The following is a 24,566-nucleotide window of genomic DNA, read 5'->3' on the forward strand; positions in this document are numbered from 1 at the left end:
AAAGAACTCAAATATAACAGGGATGATGTTCTACAAGCAGTACAGGGCAACGACGAGAGCACGGCCACAGTTAGTAGTGTAACCACGAAAGGCATATGGTCAAAGAAAAGCGTCGAAGAACTTTTGCGTATGGGACTCTCTAAAAGAGATATTAGTACAATGTCGGTTATTGCGATTCAGGGCAGTGTTCGTTGCTATTGGGTTTTTGGCAGGATGACCGCGGTGGTCGCCCCCACCGGTGAAGCTGGCCTTCATCCCGGCAGGTAATCCAGACTGTACAGGTATCTCTTCCTTTAAAGAGAAAATTGATTAAAAACAAACAAGAGAAAAAGCTAAATGACACAAAGCACTGCCAAGTATGACACCCACCATGTTTCTGAAATACAATCCGTTCAAAGACGAGTGATAGGCGGCAGTAAGAATAATCTGCTTTCGGTAGTTAAATGACACAAAGCACTGCCAAGTATGACACCCACCATGTTTCTGAAATACAATCCGTTCAAAGACGAGTGATAGGCGGCAGTAAGAATAATCTGCTTTCGGTAGTTGAATGACACAAAGCACTGCCAAGTATGACACCCACCATGCTTCTGAAATACAATCCGTTCAAAGACGAATGATAGGCGGCAGTAAGAATAATCTGCTTTCGGTAGCTAAATGACACAAAGCACTGCCGAGTATGACACCCACCATGTTTCTGAAATACAATCCGTTCAAAGACGAGTGATAGGCGGCAGTAAGAATAATCTGCTTGCGGTAGCTAAACGACACAAAGCACTGCCAAGTATGACACCCACCATGTTTCTGAAATACAATCCGTTCAAAGACGAGTGATAGGCGGCAGTAAGAATAATCTGCTTTCGGTAGCTAAATGACACAGAGCACTGCCAAGTATGACACCCACCATGTTTCTGAAATACAATCCGTTCAAAGACGAGTGATAGGCGGCAGTAAGAATAATCTGCTTTCGGTAGCTAAATGACACAAAGCACTGCCAAGTATGACACCCACCATGTTTCTGAAATACAATCCGTTCAAAGACGAGTGATAGGCGGCAGTAAGAATAATCTGCTTTCGGTAGCTAAATGACACAAAGCACTGCCAAGTATGACACCCACCATGTTTCTGAAATACAATCCGTTCAAAGACGAGTGATAGGCGGCAGTAAGAATAATCTGCTTTCGGTAGCTAAATGACACAAAGCACTGCCAAGTATGACACCCACCATGTTTCTGAAATACAATCCGCTCAAAGACGAGTGATAGGCGGCAGTAAGAATAATCTGCTTGCGGTAGCTAAACGACACAAAGCACTGCCAAGTATGATACCCACCATGTTTCTGAAATACAATCCGTTCAAAGACGAGTGATAGGCGGCAGTAAGAATAATCTGCTTTCGGTAGCTAAATGACACAAAGCACTGCCAAGTATGATACCCACCATGTTTCTGAAATACAATCCGCTCAAAGACGAGTGATAGGCGGCAGTAAGAATAATCTGCTTGCGGTAGGTAAATGACACAAAGCACTGCCAAGTATGACACCCACCATGTTTCTGAAATACAATCCGTTCAAAGACGAGTGATAGGTGGCAGTAAGAATAATCTGCTTTCGGTAGCTAAATGACACAAAGCACTGCCAAGTATGACATCCACCATTTTTCGGAAACACAACCCGTTCAAAGACGAGTGATAGGCGGCAGTAAGAATAATCTGCTTTTTGGGCTGGGTCTCTTAGACCTAGTGCGATCTCCGGCTCGCCGCTGCCAACGGAACGTTCCCCCTTTGACCGGGCGCCGTCGCTCGCGCCTGTAACCCAGCCTAGTTGGGGGTCGGGAGTCCGAACCCGCGGGTCAGTGTGGTCGGAGATCGTTTCTAGAAGCCGCCATGATGCGCAATACATAGCCTGTCATGCGGAAGTGGCCAACTCCAACCTTCTCGTGGTGCAGCCTGACAACCCTTCGGGGGAGCTGATGGAGCAATGACCCACCACCTGCCGGAGTGTGGGCTGCCAACCCTCTCCGGTGAAAATTTGCTGGGCGCGAACAATGATGAAAACTCAAGACGAAGCGGTCGCCGAGCGGCGCCCGCTCCTAGCATGAACGAGCAAGACGCCCAGCCGTCGCGGGCCGCGGAAGATGAAGTACGGACTTTGTTCACTTCCATCTGCAGAAAATCCTTCACAACACTAAAGGGCCTGAGAGTCCACGCCAGTCTTAAACGGCACGAGCTGCCTGAAGCTCACAAACCTACTGCCGCTGTACAGAGTGCTACTCAGCAAGGTGTAAACAAGGCTCCACGACGCACTCAGTCTCGTGGTGATGCCGAGGCTTTAGGATTGCCCCAGAATAGAACTAGGGTTTCTGGGGATCTTACAGGCATAGGTGCTACGGATGCAATGATGCGAAAACCTACCCAGACTAGAACCAGGGTTTCTGGGGACCCCACCAGCACAGAAGATACTCACTCTGCGAGCGGTGCGTCCAGTCTGAGAATTCATGGAGAAGGGGGTGAGGCTTCAACTAGTAGAGAAGTGGGATCTGCGAACCTGCCGTTCATATGTCCAGAGTGCGGGCGATCCTTCTCGAAGAAGAGCGGCCTCGGCCTACATAGGAAAGCGGCTCATCCCATCGAATACAGTCAAGATATTGTAGTTGCTCGGGCGAGGCCACGATGAAACGATGAAGAAGAATATCGTCTCGCTAAAATGGAGGCCGATATCAGGCGATCCGGTGCAGTTCCGACGAACTTGAATCAAATACTGCACGCCAAGTTTACGCATCGCCCCTTCGAAGCCCTGAAATGTCACCGGAAGACCCAAAGATACAGGGCCCTGGTCGAGAGGCTGATGGCCCAAGAAAGCAGTTCCAGCATACATCAAGACCAGGCTGACGGGTTGAACTTGAATGACCTTGACCTCCCCGAATCGGCCAACCTACTGGAGGAACCCACGGCCCCGGAAACCACGACGGCTAATGAACAGCGGCCCCAGGGACGCACTCGTGAAGAAGTTATACGAAAGGAGCTGGGTAGGCTCGGTGACCGTGTAGCGCCTGCTGCATACCAAGGGGCCCGCCTGTCCGATATTGCTAGGCAGGCCGCTGCAGTGCTCGACGTGTCCCGAGCACTCAGTGACTATTTACGCGATGTCTTTGTGGTGGAGAGGCCGCCCCAACTCTCGAACTCTGCTAGAGGGCCCGCCGGAACACATCTTCGCCCTCTAAGTGGGAGGAAACGGAAGAGAAAGGATTACGCTCGAACACAACAGCTGTACAGAGAAAAGCGATCTGACCTGGCCCGTTCGATCCTCGATGGTTACGTTCACGCTGCAGTCAAGGACGAACGGGCCTTTCTGGACGCATGGGAGGAAATCTTCACACAGCCGGTACCTCCCCCTCTGCCAAGTCACCCAAGTCTGGCAACGACTATGGACCCAATGTACGTGATTACACCAACTGAAATCAAGGACTGTATGCCGCCAATGGGATCCGCGCCGGGACCGGATGGATTCACCCCCCGACTTTTACGAGCGGTGCCCATGTCAGCGCTTCGAATGATCCTGAGCCTGCTACTATTGATGGACAGAGTTCCCGTGGTTCTGCGTACAGCTCGAACCATATTTGTGCCTAAAAAGCCTAACGCCAGTGATCCCAAGGACGTTCGTCCTATAACTATTGCCTCAGTGATCATCAGACTATTTCATCGAATATTTGCGAGGCGCCTCGTTCGACACTTGAAGATGGACTACAGGCAACGCGCATTCACGCCGGTGGACGGGTGCGCCGACAACGTGACTATGCTGCAGACAGCCTTAGCAGAGGCCAGGATAACAAGGAGGCCACTCTACCTGGCCAGCATAGATCTAACCAAGGCCTTTGACCGAGTGACATGGAATGCTATACTGGTTGCGGCAGAGAGCGCCGGGCTGTCGGCGGGGTTCGTAAGATACCTACATGACCTATATGATGAAGCCCCGACCGTCTTGAAGATTGGGAGGACCACCAGACTGGCAAAGCCAACGGCAGGGGTACGACAGGGGGACCCCCTATCCCCGGTCCTATTTAATCTGGTTATTGATCAACTGCTGCGCAATGTAGACTCCCAGATCGGATTCAAAATAGCGGAAGAAAACATCGACATCATGGCGTTCGCCGACGACATCGTAATGATGGCGTCCACTAAACAGGGACTGCAGGAGCGGCTTCAGTACTGCCACGAGTTTTTGCTGAAACGAGGATTGTCCATCAACCCGTGCAAATCGTTCACCTTGGCCATGATCCCATCAGGACGAGATAAGAAGTTAAAGATAGACATGGAAACGAGGTTCACAGTTGGAAACGTGTCGATCCCTCCACAAGGCCCGTCGTTTATGTGGAAACACCTCGGGGTATCTTTTAGGGCCAGTGGCCGGGCAGCGCCTGTAACATGTGACATCGGCGACATGCTCAACAGGATCTCCAAGGCACCACTTCAACCACAGCAGCGGCTAATCCTGTTGAGGCATTACCTACTCCCAAGACTTTATCATAGATTAGTCCTGGGCGCCTGGACGATGGGCCTACTACGAAAGGTGGATCTGCGAATCAGATCCGCGGTACGAGAATGGTTAAGGCTCCCCCATGACGTGCCTATGGGCTTCTATTATGCGCCCATCTAACAGGGGGGACTGGGAATCCCCAACCTCCGAACGAGCACCCCTGTTCTCCAGTATCGGCGGCTCCAAGGACTACTCACTTCCACCAGCCCCGTGGTCCGCGCAGCCATGGCATCCTACCACATGAAGGAAACATCGGCAAGAGCAAGGGGAGCCTCACGATATCAGGGTCATCTACTGTCAACCAAAAGTAGACTCGAGCAATTCTGGGCCTCCGAACTCCATAAATCAAATGACGGACGGGCCATGAGAGCGGCAGGCGATGTCCCCCACGCACATACCTGGTTGAGTGAAGGTACGAGGCTGGTGCCCGGCAGGCAACTCATCGATATGGTGAAATTAAGAATAAATGCTTTGCCATGTCGAACCAGATCATCCAGAGGCCAAAGTGACCCAGCTGTCCTGTGCCGGGCCGGATGTAGGGCAAATTAAACCCTTTCCCACATATTGCAGGTCTGCCACAGAACTCATGGCACCCGGTGCCGACGCCATGCTAGCGTAATGGCGTTTATTAATAAAAGGCCACAAGAGCTCGGCTGGCAGACGACAAGAGAGGGTATCTACAGAGTAGTGGACGGCAGCCTCAAGCCAGACCTTGTGGCACGGCGCGGTACCGAGACCGTGGTCTTGGATGGACAGACTTGTGGATGGACGTGGTCTTGGATGGACTTGTTGGCACCGGCATTACCCCGGACCTGGCGAATGAGTACAGGATATTGAAGTACACCGGGGACGATCTGCTGTCACAGATGGAGCCACGATACCCTACGGAAGTGCCGACGGTGGCCGGTGTGACGATCTCGTTTAGAGGAGTATGGGCCAGGAAGAGCGCAGAGACACTACGACAGATGGGGATGAAGAATGACGACGTGAAAATGTTGACCGTGATCGCGATGCAGGGAGGAATCCGCTCGTACAAAGTCTTCCACCGCATGACCGCCGTATTAAACGGGTGAAGAGGGTCGCGCGGTTGTGTGTTATTGTTCGATAGCGAGTTATCTCGCTATATTTTCTTTTGTCGGGTATATCTTCCCTGTAAGATAGAAGTTATTAAACAAAAATAGCTAAATGACACAAAGCACTGCCAAGTATGACACCCACCATGTTTCTGAAATACAATCCGTTCAAAGACGGGTGATGGGCGGCAGTAAGAATAATCTGCTTTCGGTAGCTAAATGACACAAAGCACTGCCAAGTATGACAACCACCATGTTTCTGAAATACAGTCCGTTCAAAGACGAGTGATAGGCGGCAGTAAGAATAATCTGCTTTCGGTAGCTAAATGACACAAAGCACTGCCAAGTATGACACCCACCATGTTTCTGAAATACAATCCGTTCAAAGACGAGTGATAGGCTGCAGCCCCGCGATCCCCTATCGCCGCTGCTTTTTAACGCCGTAATAGATGAATTTATCTCAGACATGCCAGATGCCGTGGGCTTCCAGCTTGGCGAGTCCAGAGTCAGCTGTCTGGCACTCGCCGATGATCTGGTGTTGGTATCCTTCACCTCCCAAGGTCTCCAGCTCCTCCTGGATAGTGCGGCGGCCTTTTTCACTCCGAGAGGTCTGCACTTTGGCATTCCCAAATGCCAGACCTTGTCCCTAGTTCCACCGGGAAGGGAGAAGAAAATCAAGGTAGCTGCCATCAGGTTCCTCCTGGACTCCACCCCGCTGCCGATGGCCAGCGTCCGAGTACGTGGCGCTATCTAGGCGCCCAGTTTGACGTGGAGGGCCTGACCACTGCGTCGGTTCCAGAGCTTGTCGTCCTCCTTCAGCGGCTCCGGGTGGCACCGCTGAAGCCCCAGCAACGACTATACTTCTTGAAAACCTACGTTATTCCCAGATTTTATCATCGCCTGACTTTCGGCCGTGTCTCTGTGGGCTTGCTTCGCCTCTTGGACCTGCAGATCAGAGCTGTGGTGGCGGCGTGGTTGCGTCTTCCCCATGATGTGCCTATCGCCTACATCCACGCCGCAGTAGCGGATGGTGGCCTGGCAGTACCGTCGCTGGAGGTGACTGTACCGCGCCTCAAGTTGACAAGGCTCCGGCGTATGCTCTCTTCGCCAATCGTCGCCTTCCGGGAGGCGGCATCTGCCTGGGGTAACGCCCGGGACATGCGTAATACAGAACAGGCCCTTACTAGGGAGGGCCGCCTCCTGGACTCTGGTAATGCAGCGAGAGACTTCTGGGCCACCTCGCTGTGTAGACGCGTCGACGGGAGGGACTTGTCTATGGCCAATCGGGTCCCAGCTGCCCACTCATGGATCTCAGACGGATCCCGGATGCTACGTGGGGCAGCCTTCGTCGATGCTGTGCGGCTGCGGATTAACGCACTTCCTACACGCTCTAGGACGGCGCGAGGCGTTGACAACCCCAGGGCCTGCAGGGCGGGCTGTCTTATCCCCGGTTCTCGGGCCACAGTCAAAGAGACCCTCTCCCATGTTCTGTAAAGATGCCCCCGCACACATGAGGAGAGGGTTCGGCGTCACGATGGTATCCTGGGCTACGTCTGCGGGCGGCTCAACCAGGCCGGTTGGACTGTACTGCGGGAGCCGGTCATCTCCACTCCATTGGGGGCCCGTAAGCCGGACATCGTCTGCAGGCGTGGCCTGGATTCTGCAATCCTGGATGTTCAGGTGGTGGGAGGCCGGACTCTTCATCTGGCCCACCAGGACAAGGTAGACTACTACTCTACACCAGAAATCATCAGTTTTGCTCGGCAAGAGCGTCCAGGACTTCCCTTGATATCGTCGATCACCATCAACTTCAGAGACATTTGGGAGCGGAGATCGGCGCGGGGGACATTCTTTCCTTGGGCCTGACCAAGTCTGACCTGCGAACAGTGGCGGTGCGGGCATTAGATGGCTCATCGAGGATTTGGCGCGTATTCAATCACGCAACGTGAAGTATGCTGGTGGCCACCTTAGGGTCCTATGCCTTCCAGTTAGTTGTTAGCGCTATTTGCGCAGGGTTCTCTTGCGGACTGCCCTAGGGTATAGTCCTTCTTTTGTGAGCGCAGTTGCGCAGGTTAGCTTCCGTTTTATGGGTGCTGCCTACCCTCTTAGGCACAATAAAGAATTCACTTAGCTAAACGACACAAAGCACTGCCAAGTATGACACCCACCATGTTTCTGAAATACAATCCGTTCAAAGACGAGTGATAGGCGGCAGTAAGAAAAATCTGCTTTCGGTAGCTAAATGACACAAAGCACTGCCAAGCATGACACCCACCATGTTTCTGAAATACAACCCGTTCAAAGACGAGTGATAGGCGGCAGTAAGAATAATCTGCTTTCGGTAGCTAAATGACACAAAGCACTGCCAAGTATGACACCCATCATGTTTCTGAAATACAATCCGTTCAAAGACGAGTGATAGGCGGCAGTAAGAATAATCTGCTTTCGGTAGCGAAATGACACAAAGCACTGCCAAGTATGACACCCACCATGTTTCTGAAATACAATCCGTTCAAAGACTAGTGGTAGGCGGCAGTAAGAATAATCTGCTTTTGGTAGCGAAATGACACAAAGCACTGCCAAGTATGACACCCATCATGTTTCTGAAATACAATCCGTTCAAAGACGAGTGATAGGCGGCAGTAAGAATAATCTGCTTTCGGTAGCGAAATGACACAAAGCACTGCCAAGTATGACACCCACCATGTTTCTGAAATACAATCCGTTCAAAGACTAGTGGTAGGCGGCAGTAAGAATACTCTGCTTTCGGTAGCTAAATGACACAAAGCACTGCCAAGTATGACACCCACCATGTTTCTGAAATACAATCCGTTCAAAGACGAGTGATAGGCGGCAGTAAGAATAATCTGCTTTCGGTAGCGAAATGACACAAAGCACTGCCAAGTATGACACCCACCATGTTTCTGAAATACAATCCGTTCAAAGACTAGTGGTAGGCGGCAGTAAGAATACTCTGCTTTCGGTAGCTAAATGACAAAAAGCACTGCCAAGTATGACACCCATCATGTTTCTGAAATACAATCCGTTCAAAGACGAGTGATAGGCGGCAGTAAGAATAATCTGCTTTCGGTAGCTAAATGACACAAAGCACTGCCAAGTATGACACACACCATGTTTCTGAAATACAATCCGTTCAAAGACGAGTGATAGGCGGCAGTAAGAATAATCTGCTTTCTTTTTCTGCTTTTTTGTGGATATCGTGAAACTCCGCATCAACGCTTTGCCCCGCCTCACGAGATCGAGGCGAGGTCGGGATGGGGAACGCCAGTGCAGAGCCGGTTGCAGCAGCCATGAAACCCTCGCCCACATTCACACAGTGCCAGATGTCGTCGTCATAACAACATCGTTGAGTACGTCACCCGACGCCTAAAGGAGTTAGGCTGGGCAGTCACGGTGGAGCCCAAGTACCAGGTCCCCGAGGGGTTTTTGAAACCCGACATCGTGGCTCGTCGTGGGAATATAGTTAACGTGTTGGATGCACAAGTGGTGGGATCGGGTATCGACGTAAGCCTCGCCCACGGACATAAAGCCCTTAAGTACGACCGCGAAGACATCAGGGCCAGATTCAAGATTCCGGTCCCACAGAAGGGATTACATTCAGTAGCATCACGTTATCCTTTAAAGGCATATGGGCCGCTGAAAGTGCACAGCGGCTCCTCGATATGGGACTATCCAGGAATGACATCGTCTTAGTCACCATCATAGCGTTGCAAGGGGGAGTCAGGGCATATCGACTCTTCGGCCGTATGAGTCCGTTGTGTAAAAAGCAATGGCTGAAGAGGGCTGTAGGTGTATAAGGGGCGTGGATTTGGGTTGGGTAGGGTACCTCTTCCCGGGTAAGAGGGAATAAAAAAATAGCTAAATGACACAAAGCACTGCCAAGTATGCAAAGCCCGACAAGAGGAGGGGACGACTCTTGTCTTAATGCCGGGGGCGGGTGGCTCCCCCCTGTTATCCAGCGACTAGGAGGCAGGTGTTGAGGGACAAGAAAGGGTCCGTACGTGCCTGTCGGCATTAGTGGGACCGCGTTACGGCGGTCTGTCACCCAGTGAATTGGGCGCTGGCGGCTTGTGTGTGCGGTTAGGAGTCATACGATGCCCGCTGCAAGCCGTGGTGATGCGCAACACATAGCCTCTCCCATGGAAATGGTCAACTCCACCTTCTCGTGGTGCTACCTGTTACCCCTGGTACCGCCTTGGCGGGGCAGGGAACTGACGGAGCTCTGGCATACCCCCCCCCCCCCGGTCTTGGGTTGCCTCCCCGGGACCAGGGAATATTCACTGGGCACAAAGAGAACAAACGATTCAAGAGGTAGCCGGCGCCGAGGAGCGCCGGCTCCCAATGCGAACCCGCGCCCGAGGGATTCGCCCGCACTGGCCCCTGCTTCACAACACCTTGCTGCTCCTGCCTTCCTATGCTCCTGCGGCAGGGCTTTCAACACCATGAGGGGTTTGCGTGTGCACGCAACTTACCAGAAACACCCCATCGCCGGCCCCGCCGCGGGACCCCAGCCTCCTCAACAGGATTCTACCAACCTAGGAGGATCCCAGCCTCCCGAACCTGACGTCAGCAACCAAGCGGCTTTGTCGTCGTCTCCAATTCCAGGCAGTAGCCGCTTCTCAGACTCCACCGCACCAACACCTCATCTACATGCACAGCCACGCGGCTGTAGGTATTCTGACTGCGGCGCCTTCTTCGGGACCCAACGAGGCCTCAGCCAACACCGAAGAGCAGCCCACCCCGTGGAATATCACCAACACATCCACACCAATAGGGTTAAAGCGAGGTGGACAGCTGAAGAGGAGCGAGTTCTGGCCCTGACTGAAGTGGGGCTTCTCCGTCAGCCGAACCCGCCTCGCTTCATGAACCTGGCGCTCTCTGATCTGCACCCCGACCGGACTCTCGAGTCAATAAAGTGTCACCGAAAGTCAAGAACCTACCGTTCACTTGTCCAGCGTCTGCTGGCAACGTTGCTTGCAGCGGCTAACGGGGGCTCTGCCCTTCTTGCGGCGGCGCTGTTAGTGGCGTCCGCGCGCTGTGGGTGGCGCGATGCCAAACCCAAGTTTGATGTCCACTCTCCCGCTGGAGAGGTGGTCCCACCCACCAAGTCCCTGGTGGTTGAGGATGGGAGGCGCAGTTGGGGGTCTGCGTCTGTGGTTGAATCCTTGCCATGCTTGAGTGGGATTATTCCATACAGGCACGCTTTGGACAAGTACCGGATGGCCCCCGCCTCGTGCGGATGATTATGGTAGGCCCCTGTAGCGGTAGCCTTGGAAACTAAAGCCGGGGAAATGTCCTCAACTAGGACCGTATGGCTCTGAGAGCTAGGAGTTGTGGCGTGCTCCTGTAACCTAGCTTCTGGGGGGCTGGAGATGCTGGGGGGTAAGCCCTTGCGGAGGGGCCCCCTCTGGCATTACCCACAGGGGATGAGGTGTAGGACAGCCCTTGCAGACTTTCTGGCTGTTGCCGGCCCATGACCGGGGTGCTGGGGCACTCCTGGAGTTTATCTCTTGTGGGGTGTCCCGGCTAGTCAGGGTTGAGTACTACCCCACCATCAAGTGTACGAATCATGGCCGGGGGCAGAAGCTTCGTGGCGGTCTAACCCAGTGTCCCGCGGAGTGAGTCCCCGCGCCTACAGGACTAGCTCTATGACATAAAGCACGGACAAGTATGACTCCCACCACGTTTTTGAAATGCAATCTCTTCAAAGACGAGTGAAATGCGGCCGTAAGAATAATCTGCTTTCAGTAGCTAAATGACACAAAGGACGGACAAGTATGACACCTACCATGTTTCTGAAATGCAATCCGTTCAAAGACGAGTGGTAGGCGGCAGTAAGAATAATCTGCTTTCGGTAGCTAACTGACACAAAGCACGGCCAAGTATGACACCCACCATGTTTCTGAAATACGATCCGTTCAAAGACGAGTGATAGGCGGCAGGAAGAATAATCTGCTTTCGGTAGCTAAATGACACAAAGCGCGGCCAAGTATGACACCCACCATGTTTTTGAAATGCAATCCGTTCAAAGACGAGTGATAGGCGGCAGTAAGAATAATATCCTTTCGGTAGCTAACTGACACAAAGCACGGCCAAGTATGACACCCACCATGTTTTTGAAATGCAATCTGTTCAAAGACGAGTGAAAAGCGGCCGTAAGAATAATCTGCTTTCGGTAGCTATATGAAACAAAGCACGGCCAAGTATGACACCCACCATGTTTCTGAAATACAATCCGTTCACAGACGAGTGATAGGCGGCAGTAAGAATAATCTGCTTTCGGGTACTCCTGGCCAGTCCATCGGCCTGCAACCCCCACCTCCACGTGGTAGGACCCGGGCAACGCTGCTTGCAGCGGCTAACGGGGGCTCTGCCCTTCTTGCGGCGGCGCTGCCAGTGGCGTCCGCGCGCTGTGGGTGGCGCGATGCCAAACCCAAGTTCTGATGTCCACTCTCCCGCTGGAGAGGTGGTCCCACCCACCAAGTCCCTGTTGGTTGAGGATGGGAGGCGCACTTGGGGGTCTGCGTCTGTGGTTGAATCCTTGCCATGCTTGAGTGGGATTATTCCATACAGGCACGCTTTGGACAAGTACCGGGTGGCTCCCGCCTTGTGCGGATGTTTAATGGTAGGCCCCTGTAGCGGTAGCCTTGGAAACTAAAGCCAGGGAAATGTCCTCAACTAGGACCGTATTGCTCTGAGAGCTAGGAGGTGTGGCGTGCTCCTGTAACCCAGCTTCTGGGGGCTGGAGTTGCTGGGGGGTAAGCCCTTGCGGAGGGGCCCCCTCTGGCATTACCCACAGGAGATGAGGTGTAGGACAGCCCTTGCTGAGTTTCTGGCTGTTCCCGGCCCATGACCGGGGTGCTGGGGCCCTCTTGGAATTTATCTCTTGTGGGGTGTCCCGGCTAGTCAGGGTTGAGTACTACCCCACCATCAAGTGTACGAATCATGGCCGGGGGCAGAAGCTTCGTGGCGGTCTAACCCAGTGTGCCGCGGAGTGAGTCCCCGCGCCTACAGGACTAGCTCTATGACATAAAGCACGGACAAGTATGACTCCCACCACGTTTTTGAAATGCAATCTGTTCAAAGACGAGTGATAGGCGGCAGTAAGAATCATCTGCTTTCAGTAGCTAAATGACACAAAGGACAGACAAGTATGACACCCACCATGTTTCTGAAATACAACCCGTTCAAAGACGAGTGATAGGCGGCAGTAAGAATAATCTGCTTTCGGTAGCTAACTGACACAAAGCACGGCCAAGTATGACTCCCACCATGTTTTTTAAATGCAACCTGTTCAAAGACGAGCGATAAGCGGCAGTAAGAATAATCTGCTTTCGGTAGCTATATGACACAAAGCACGGTCAAGTATGACACCCACCATGTTTCTGAAATACGATCCGTTCAAAGACGAGTGATAGGCGGCAGTAAGAATAATATCCTTTCGGTAGCTAACTGACACAAAGCACGGCCAAGTATGACACCCGTCATGTTTTTGAAATGCAATCTGTTCAAAGACGAGTGAAAAGCGGCCGTAAGAATAATCTGCTTTCAGTAGCTAAATGACACAAAGGACAGACAAGTATGACACCCACCATGTTTCTGAAATACAACCCGTTTAAAGACGAGTGATAGGCGGCAGTAAGAATAATCTGCTTTCCTTACGGCCAGTCCATCGGCCTGCAACCCCCACCTCCACGTGGTAGGACCCGGGCAACGTTGCTTGCAGCGGCTAACGGGGGCTATGCTTTCCTTGCGGCGGCGCTGCCAGTGGCGTCCGCGCGCTGTGGGTGGCGCATTGTCAAACCCGAGTATTGTTGTCCACTCTCCCGCTGGAGAGGTGGGCCCACCCACCAAGGAACCACCAAGTCCCTGGTGGTTGAGGATGGGAGGCGCAGTTGGTGGTCTGCGTCTGTGGTTGAATCCTTACCGTGCTTGAGTGGGATTATTCCATACAGGCACGCTTTGGACAAGTACCGGGTGGCTCCCGCCTCGTGCGGATGATTATGGTAGGCCCCTGTAGCGGTAGCCTTGGAAACTAAAGCCGGGGAAATGTCCTCAACTAGGACCGTATGGCTCTGAGAGCTAGGAGTTGTGGCGAGCTCCTGTAACCCAGCTTCTGGGGGGCTGGAGGTGCTGGGGGGCAAGCCCTTGCGGAGGGGCCCCCTCTGGCATTACCCACTGGAGATGAGGTGTAGGACAGCCCTTGCAGACCTTCTGGCTGTGCCGGCCCATGACCGGGGTGCTGGGGCCCTCCTGGAGTCTATCTCCTGTGGGGTGTCCCGGCTAGTCAGGGTTGAGTACTACCCCACCATCAAGTGTACGAATCATGGCCGGGGGCAGAAGCTTCGTGGCGGTTAAACCCAGTATGCCGCGGAGTGAGTCCCCGCGCCTACAGGACTAGCTAACTGACACAAAGCACGGCCAAGTATGACACCCACCATGTTTTTGAAATGCAATCCGTTCAAAGACGAGTGATAGGCGGCAGTACGAATAATCTGCTTTCGGTAGCTATATGACACAAAGCACGGCCAAGTATGACACCCACCATGTTTCTGAAATACGATCCGTTCAAAGACGAGTGATAACCGGCAGTAAGAATAATCTGGTTTCGGTAGCTAAATGACACAAAGCACGGCCAAGTATGACACCCACCATGTTTTTGAAATGCAATCCGTTCAAAGACGAGTGATAGGCGGCAGTACGAATAATCTGCTTTCGGTAGCTAACTGACACAAAGCACGGCCAAGTATGACACCCACCATGTTTTTGAAATGCAATCTGTTCAAAGACGAGTGAAAAGCGGCCGTAAGAATAATCTGCTTTCGGTAGCTATATGACACAAAGCACGGCCAAGTATGACACCCACCATGTTTCTGAAATACGATCCGTTCAAAGACGAGTGATAAGCGGCAGTAAGAATAATCTGGTTTCGGTAGCTAAATGACACAAAGCACGGCCAAGTATGACACCCACCATGTTTTTGAAATGCAATCTGTTCAAAGACGAGTGAAAAGCGGCCGTAAGAATAATCTGCTTTCGGTAGCTATATGACACAAAGCACGGCCAAGTATGACACCCACCATGTTTCTGAAATACGATCCGTTCAAAGACGAGTGATAAGCGGCAGTAAGAATAATCTGGTTTCGGTAGCTAAATGACACAAAGCACGGCCAAGTATGACTCCCACCATGTTTTTGAAATGCAATCCGTTCAAAGACGAGTGATAGGCGGCAGTAAGAATAATCTGCTCTGATGACCGCTTCCCCTCCTCCACCACCACAGGATGATGAAGAGGACCCAATTCCAGTTTCAGTGGAACCCTTCTACGTCATCACTTCCCAAGATGTGAAAGCGAATATCCCTCCTATAGCCTCGGCACCAGGACCCGATGGCTTTACGGCTAGATCATTGCGTGCCGTTCCAATGACTGTGCTACGCCTCTTAATGAACTTGTTCATTTTGTGTGGCAGACCACCAACAGTGCTTCGGAACGCGAGGACCGTATTTGTACCTAAAAAGCCAGGTGCTGTGCTTCCGCAGGATTTTCGACCGATCACCATGACGTCCGTCCTGCTGAGACTGTTTGACCGAATCCTGGCCCGGAGGTTATTGGCGTTCGTCGATTTTAATTATCGCCAGAGGGCGTTTATCCCAGTGGATGGATGCTCTGAGAATATATGGATGTTAAGCACTGCCATCGCTGAGAGCAAGAGGCTGAAGAAGTCACTCTATTTGGCCACGATAGACTTGACGAAGGCCTTTGACCGTGTGACCAGAGAGGCAATTTTGCGAGTAGCTAGAAGATCGGGACTATCTAGTAGGTTTGTAACCTACTTAAGAGAACTGTACGACGATGCCCCGACGCTCCCACAGCTTAAAAAGTCTCAGAGGCTCGTCAAGCCGACAACAGGTGTGCGCCAGGGAGACCCACTGTCGCCACAATTATTCAATCTGGATATCAACGAACTCCTGAAGAAGATCGACACCGGGATTGGGTTCAGGGTGGCCGACAGTTCCATGGACGTTATGGCGTTTGCGGACGACATTATAGTGTTGGCGTCGACGCCCGGAGGACTGCAGGCCAGACTGGATGATGTGAACCGATTTATGGCCGCTAGAGGCCTTCAAGTGAATGTCGAGAAGTCTGCCACCATCTCACTAATAGCATCAGGGAGGCAGAAGAGGACGAAGATTAGCGAAAAACCCGCTTTTAAGATTGGTGACTGCTACCTGCCCGCTGTTGGTCCTCGCCACACGTGGAAATATCTGGGAATCACATTTCGGCCAGATGGAAGGGCGCTATCCACGACACATGAATTAGAGGACGGGCTTAAGAAGATCACGGGAGCGCCGCTGAAGCCTCAGCCGAAATTAACAATACTTCGATGGTATCTGATGCCGCTCTTCTTTCATCGCTTGGTACTCGGGCGATGGAGTACTAGAACTTTGGATAAAATGGACATTTTGATTAGAGTAGCGGTTAGACATTGGCTGCACCTCCCGTGTTTCTGAAGTACAACCGTTCAAAGACGAGTGATAGGCGGCAGTAAGAATAATCTGCTTTCGGTAGCTAAATGACATAAAGCACGGACAAGCATGACACCCACCATGTTTCTGAAGTACAATCCGTTCAAAGACGAGTGATAGGCGGCAGTAAGAATAATCTGCTTTCGGTAGCTAAATGACATAAAGCACGGACAAGCATGACACCCACCATGTTTCTGAAATACAATCCGTTCAAAGACGAGTGATAGGCGGCAGTCGGCATAACCAGCTTTCGGTAGCTAAATGACATAAAGCACGGACAAGCATGACACCCACCATGTTTCTGAAATACAATCCGTTCAAAGACGAGCGATAGGCGGCAGTAAGAATAATCTGCTTTCGGTAGCTAAATGACATAAAGCACGGACAAGCATGACACCCACCATGTTTCTGAAATACAATCCGTTCAAAGACGAGTGATAGGCGGCAGTAAGAATAATCTGCTTTCGGTAGCTAAATGACATAAAGCACGGACAAGCATGACACCCACCATGTTTCTGAAATACAATCCGTTCAAAGACGAGCGATAGGCGGCAGTAAGAATAATCTGCTTTCGGTAGCTAAATGACATAAAGCACGGACAAGCATGACACCCACCATGTTTCTGAAATACAATCCGTTCAAAGACGAGCGATAGGCGGCAGTAAGAATAATCTGCTTTCGGTAGCTAAATTACATAAAGCACGGACAAGCATGACACCCACCATGTTTCTGAAATACAATCCGTTCAAAGACGAGCGATAGGCGGCAGTAAGAATAATCTGCTTTCGGTAGCTAAATGACATAAAGCACGGACAAGCATGACACCCACCATGTTTCTGAAATACAATCCGTTCAAAGACGAGTGATAGGCGGCAGTCGGCATAACCAGCTTTCGGTAGCTAAATGACATAAAGCACGGACAAGCATGACACCCACCATGTTTCTGAAATACAATCCGTTCAAAGACGAGCGATAGGCGGCAGTAAGAATAATCTGCGTTCGGTAGCTAAATGACACAAAGCACGGATAAGTATGACACCCACCATGTTTCTGAAATACAATCCGTTCAAAGACGAGTGATAGGCGGCAGTCGGAATAACCAGCTTTCGGTAGCTAAATGACATAAAGCACGGACAAGCATGACACCCACCATGTTTCTGAAATACAATCCGTTCAAAGACGAGTGATAGGTGGCAGTAAGAATAATCTGCTTTCGGTAGCTAAATGACACAAAGCACGGACTAGTATGACTCCCACCATGTTTCTGAAATACATCCGTTCAAAGACGAGTGGTAGGCGGCAGTAAGAATAATCTGCTTACGGTAGCTAAATGACATAAAGCACGGACAAGTATGACACCCACCATGTTTCTGAAATACAATCCGTTCAAAGACGAGTGATAGGCGGCAGTAAGAATAATCTGCTTTCGGTAGCCAAGTGACACAAAGCACGGCCAAGTATGACTCGCACCATGTGTTTGAAATGCAATCCGTTCAAAGACGAGTGATAGGCGGCAGTAAGAATAATATGCTTTCGGTAACTAAATGACACAAAGCACGGACAAGTATGACACCCACCATGTTTTTGAAATACAATCCGTTCAAAGACGAGTGATAGGCGGCAGTAAGAATAATCTGCTTTCGGTAGCTAAATGACATAAAGCACGGACAAGCATGACACCCACCATGTTTCTGAAATACAATCCGTTCAAAGACGAGTGATAGGCGGCAGTAAGAATAATCTGCTTTCGGTAGCTAAATGACATAAAGCACGGACAAGCATGACACCCACCATGTTTCTGAAATACAATCCGTTCAAAGACGAGCGATAGGCGGCAGTAAGAATAATCTGCTTTCGGTAGCTAAATGACATAAAGCACGGACAAGCATGACACCCACCATGTTTCTGAAATACAATCCGTTCAAAGACGAGCGATAGGCGGCAGTAAGAATAATCTGCTTTCGGTAGCTAAATTACATAAAGCACGGACAAGCATGACACCCACCATGTTTCTGAAATACAATCCGTTCAAAGACGAGCGATAGGCGGCAGTAAGAATAATCTGCTTTCGGTAGCTAAATGACATAAAGCACGGACAAGCATGACACCCACCATGTTTCTGAAATACAATCCGTTCAAAGACGAGTGATAGGCGGCAGTCGGCATAACCAGCTTTCGGTAGCTAAATGACATAAAGCACGGACAAGCATGACACCCACCATGTTTCTGAAATACAATCCGTTCAAAGACGAGCGATAGGCGGCAGTAAGAATAATCTGCTTTCGGTAGCTAAATGACACAAAGCACGGACAAGTATGACACCCACCATGTTTCTGAAATACATCCGTTCAAAGACGAGTGGTAGGCGACAGTAAGAATAATCTGCTTTCGCTAGCTAAATGACATAAAGCACGGACTAGTATGACGCCCACCATGTTTCTGAAATACAATCCGTTCAAAGACGAGTGATAGGCGGCAGTAAGAATAATCTGCGTTCGGTAGCTAAATGACACAAAGCACGGATAAGTATGACACCCACCATGTTTCTGAAATACAATCCGTTCAAAGACGAGTGATAGGCGGCAGTCGGAATAACCAGCTTTCGGTAGCTAAATGACATAAAGCACGGACAAGCATGACACCCACCATGTTTCTGAAATACAATCCGTTCAAAGACGAGTGATAGGTGGCAGTAAGAATAATCTGCTTTCGGTAGCTAAATGACACAAAGCACGGACTAGTATGACGCCCACCATGTTTCTGAAATACATCCGTTCAAAGACGAGTGGTAGGCGGCAGTAAGAATAATCTGCTTACGGTAGCTAAATGACATAAAGCACGGACAAGTATGACACCCACCATGTTTCTGAAATACAATCCGTTCAAAGACGAGTGATAGGCGGCAGTAAGAATAATCTGCTTTCGGTAGCCAAGTGACACAAAGCACGGCCAAGTATGACTCGCACCATGTGTTTGAAATGCAATCCGTTCAAAGACGAGTGATAGGCGGCAGTAAGAATAATATGCTTTCGGTAACTAAATGACACAAAGCACGGACAAGTATGACACCCACCATGTTTTTGAAATACAATCCGTTCAAAGACGAGTGATAGGCGGCAGTAAGAATAATATGCTTTCGGTAACTAAATGACACAAAGCACGGATAAGTACGACACCCACCATGTTTCTGAAATACAATCCGTTCAAAGACGAGTGATAGGCGGCAGTCGGAATAACGAGCTTTCGGTAGCTAAATGACACAAAGCACGGACAAGTATGACACCCACCATGTTTCTGAAATACAATCCGTTCAAAGACGAGTGATAGGTGGCAGTAAGAATAATCTGCTTTCGGTAGCTAAATGACACAAAGCACGGACAAGTATGACACCCACCATGTTTCTGAAATACATCCGTTCAAAGTCGAGTGGTAGGCGGCAGTAAGAATAATCTGCTTTCGGTAGCTAAATGACATAAAGCACGGACAAGTATGACACCCACCATGTTTCTGAAATACATCCGTTCAAAGTCGAGTGGTAGGCGGCAGTAAGAATAATCTGCTTACGGTAGCTAAATGACACAAAGCACGGACAAGTATGACACCCACCATGTTTCTGAAATACAATCCGTTCAAAGACGAGCGATAGGCGGCAGTAAGAATAATCTGCTTTCGGTAGCTAAATTACATAAAGCACGGACAAGCATGACACCCACCATGTTTCTGAAATACAATCCGTTCAAAGACGAGCGATAGGCGGCAGTAAGAATAATCTGCTTTCGGTAGCTAAATGACATAAAGCACGGACAAGCATGACACCCACCATGTTTCTGAAATACAATCCGTTCAAAGACGAGTGATAGGCGGCAGTCGGCATAACCAGCTTTCGGTAGCTAAATGACATAAAGCACGGACAAGCATGACACCCACCATGTTTCTGAAATACAATCCGTTCAAAGACGAGCGATAGGCGGCAGTAAGAATAATCTGCTTTCGGTAGCTAAATGACACAAAGCACGGACAAGTATGACACCCACCATGTTTCTGAAATACATCCGTTCAAAGACGAGTGGTAGGCGACAGTAAGAATAATCTGCTTTCGCTAGCTAAATGACATAAAGCACGGACTAGTATGACGCCCACCATGTTTCTGAAATACAATCCGTTCAAAGACGAGTGATAGGCGGCAGTAAGAATAATCTGCGTTCGGTAGCTAAATGACACAAAGCACGGATAAGTATGACACCCACCATGTTTCTGAAATACAATCCGTTCAAAGACGAGTGATAGGCGGCAGTCGGAATAACCAGCTTTCGGTAGCTAAATGACATAAAGCACGGACAAGCATGACACCCACCATGTTTCTGAAATACAATCCGTTCAAAGACGAGTGATAGGTGGCAGTAAGAATAATCTGCTTTCGGTAGCTAAATGACACAAAGCACGGACTAGTATGACGCCCACCATGTTTCTGAAATACATCCGTTCAAAGACGAGTGGTAGGCGGCAGTAAGAATAATCTGCTTACGGTAGCTAAATGACATAAAGCACGGACAAGTATGACACCCACCATGTTTCTGAAATACAATCCGTTCAAAGACGAGTGATAGGCGGCAGTAAGAATAATCTGCTTTCGGTAGCCAAGTGACACAAAGCACGGCCAAGTATGACTCGCACCATGTGTTTGAAATGCAATCCGTTCAAAGACGAGTGATAGGCGGCAGTAAGAATAATATGCTTTCGGTAACTAAATGACACAAAGCACGGACAAGTATGACACCCACCATGTTTTTGAAATACAATCCGTTCAAAGACGAGTGATAGGCGGCAGTAAGAATAATATGCTTTCGGTAACTAAATGACACAAAGCACGGATAAGTACGACACCCACCATGTTTCTGAAATACAATCCGTTCAAAGACGAGTGATAGGCGGCAGTAAGAATAATCTGCTTTCGGTAGCTAAATGACACAAAGCACGGACAAGTATGACACCCACCATGTTTCTGAAATACAATCCGTTCAAAGACGAGTGATAGGTGGCAGTAAGAATAATCTGCTTTCGGTAGCTAAATGACACAAAGCACGGACAAGTATGACACCCACCATGTTTTTGAAATACAATCCGTTCAAAGACGAGTGATAGGCGGCAGTAAGAATAATATGCTTTCGGTAACTAAATGACACAAAGCACGGATAAGTACGACACCCACCATGTTTCTGAAATACAATCCGTTCAAAGACGAGTGATAGGCGGCAGTAAGAATAATATGCTTTCGGTAACTAAATGACACAAAGCACGGATAAGTACGACACCCACCATGTTTCTGAAATACAATCCGTTCAAAGACGAGTGGTAGGCGGCAGTAAGAATAATCTGCTTTCGGTAGCTAAATGACACAAAGCACGGACAAGTATGACACCCACCATGTTTCTGAAATACAATCCGTTCAAAGACGAGTGATAGGCGGCAGTAAGAATAATATGCTTTCGGTAACTAAATGACACAAAGCACGGACAAGTATGACACCCACCATGTTTTTGAAATACAATCCGTTCAAAGACGAGTGATAGGCGGCAGTAAGAATAATATGCTTTCGGTAACTAAATGACACAAAGCACGGATAAGTACGACACCCACCATGTTTCTGAAATACAATCCGTTCAAAGACGAGTGATAGGCGGCAGTAAGAATAATATGCTTTCGGTAGCTAAATGACACAAAGCACGGACAAGTATGACACCCACCATGTTTCTGAAATACAATCCGTTCAAAGACGAGTGATAGGTGGCAGTAAGAATAATCTGCTTTCGGTAGCTAAATGACACAAAGCACGGACAAGTATGACACCCACCATGTTTCTGAAATACATCCGTTCAAAGTCGAGTGGTAGGCGGCAGTAAGAATAATCTGCTTTCGGTAGCTAAATGACATAAAGCACGGACAAGTATGACACCCACCATGTTTCTGAAATACATCCGTTCAAAGTCGAGTGGTAGGCGGCAGTAAGAATAATCTGCTTACGGTAGCTAAATGACACAAAGCACGGACAAGTATGACACCCACCATGTTTCTGAAATACATCCGTTCAAAGTCGAGTGGTAGGCGGCAGTAAGAATAATCTGCTTTCGGTAGCTAAATGACACAAAGCACGGACAAGTATGACACCCACCATGTTTCTGAAATACATCCGTTCAAAGTCGAGTGGTAGGCGGCAGTAAGAATAATCTGCTTTCGGTAGCTAAATGACATAAAGCACGGACAAGTATGACACCCACCATGTTTCTGAAATACAATCCGTTCAAAGACGAGTGATAGGCGGCAGTAAGAATAATCTGCTTTCGGTAGCTAAATGACATAAAGCACGGACAAGTATGACACCCACCATGTTTCTGAAATACAATCCGTTCAAAGACGAGTGATAGGCGGCAGTAAGAATAATCTGCTTTCGGTAGATAAATGACATAAAGCACGGACAAGTATGACACCCACCATGTTTCTGAAATACAATCCGTTCAAAGACGAGTGATAGGCGGCAGTAAGAATAATCTGCTTACGGTAGCTAAATGACATAAAGCACGGACAAGTATGACACCCACCATATTTCTGAGATGCAATCCGTTCAAAGACGAGTGATAGGCGGCAGTAAGAATAATCTGCTTTCGGTAGCTAAATGGTACAAAGCACGGCCAAGTATGACACCCACCATGTTTCTGAGATGCAATCCGTTCAAAGACGAGTGATAGGCGGCAGTAAGAATAATCTGCTTTCGGTTGCCAAATGACACAAAGCACGGCCAAGTATGACCCCCACCATGTTTTTGAAATGCAATCCGTTCAAAGACGAGTGATAGGCGGCAGTAAGAATAATCTGCTTTCGGTAGCTAAATGACATAAAGCACGGACAAGCATGACAGCCACCATGTTTCTGAAATACAATCCGTTCAAAGACGAGTGATAGGCGGCAGTAAGAATAATCTGCTTTCGGTAGCTAAATGACACAAAGCACGGACAAGCATGACACCCACCATGTTTCTGAAATACAATCCGTTCAAAGACGAGTGATAGGCGGCAGTAAGAATCATCTGCTTTCGGTTGCCAAATGACACAAAGCACGGCCAAGTATGACTCCCACCATGTTTTTGAAATGCAATCCGTTCAAAGACGAGTGATAGGCGGCAGTAAGAATAATCTGCTTTCGGTAGCTAAATGACATAAAGCACGGACAAGCATGACACCCACCATGTTTCTGAAATGCAATCCGTTCAAAGACGAGTGATAGGCGGCAGTAAGAATAATCTGCTTTCGGTAGCTAAATGACATAAAGCACGGACAAGCATGACACCCACCATGTTTCTGAAGTACAATCCGTTCAAAGACGAGTGATAGGCGGCAGTAAGAATCATCTGCTTTCGGTTGCCAAATGACACAAAGCACGGCCAAGTATGACTCCCACCATGTTTTTGAAATGCAATCCGTTCAAAGACGAGTGATAGGCGGCAGTAAGAATAATCAGCTTTCGGTAGCTAAATGACATAAAGCACGGACAAGTATGACACCCACCATGTTTCTGAAATGCAATCCGTTCAAAGACGAGTGATAGGCGGCAGTAAGAATAATCTGCTTTCGGTAGCTAAATGACATAAAGCACGGACAAGCATGACACCCACCATGTTTCTGAAATGCAATCCGTTCAAAGACGAGTGATAGGCGGCAGTAAGAATCATCTGCTTTCGGTTGCCAAATGACACAAAGCACGGCCAAGTATGACTCCCACCATGTTTTTGAAATGCAATCCGTTCAAAGACGAGTGATAGGCGGCAGTAAGAATAATCAGCTTTCGGTAGCTAAATGACATAAAGCACGGACAAGCATGACACCCACCATGTTTCTGAAATGCAATCCGTTCAAAGACGAGTGATAGGCGGCAGTAAGAATAATCTGTTTTCGGTAGCTAAATGACATAAAGCACGGACAAGCATGACACCCACCATGTTTCTGAAGTACAATCCGTTCAAAGACGAGTGATAGGCGGCAGTAAGAATCATCTGCTTTCGGTTGCCAAATGACACAAAGCACGGCCAAGTATGACTCCCACCATGTTTTTGAAATGCAATCCGTTCAAAGACGAGTGATAGGCGGCAGTAAGAATAATCAGCTTTCGGTAGCTAAATGACACAAAGCACGGACAAGTATGACACCCACCATGTTTCTGAAATACAATCCGTTCAAACACGAGTTATAGGCGGCAGTAAGAATAATCTGCTTTCGGTAGCTAAATGACATAAAGCACGGACAAGTATGACACCCACCATGTTTCTGAAATGCAATCCGTTCAAAGACGAGTGATAGGCGGCAGTAAGAATAATCTGCTTTCGGTAGCTAAATGACATAAAGCACGGACAAGCATGACAC

Source organism: Ornithodoros turicata, unplaced genomic scaffold (assembly GCF_037126465.1).
Source record: "Ornithodoros turicata isolate Travis unplaced genomic scaffold, ASM3712646v1 Chromosome55, whole genome shotgun sequence".
In the NCBI taxonomy this organism is placed as follows: Eukaryota; Metazoa; Arthropoda; class Arachnida; order Ixodida; family Argasidae; genus Ornithodoros; species Ornithodoros turicata.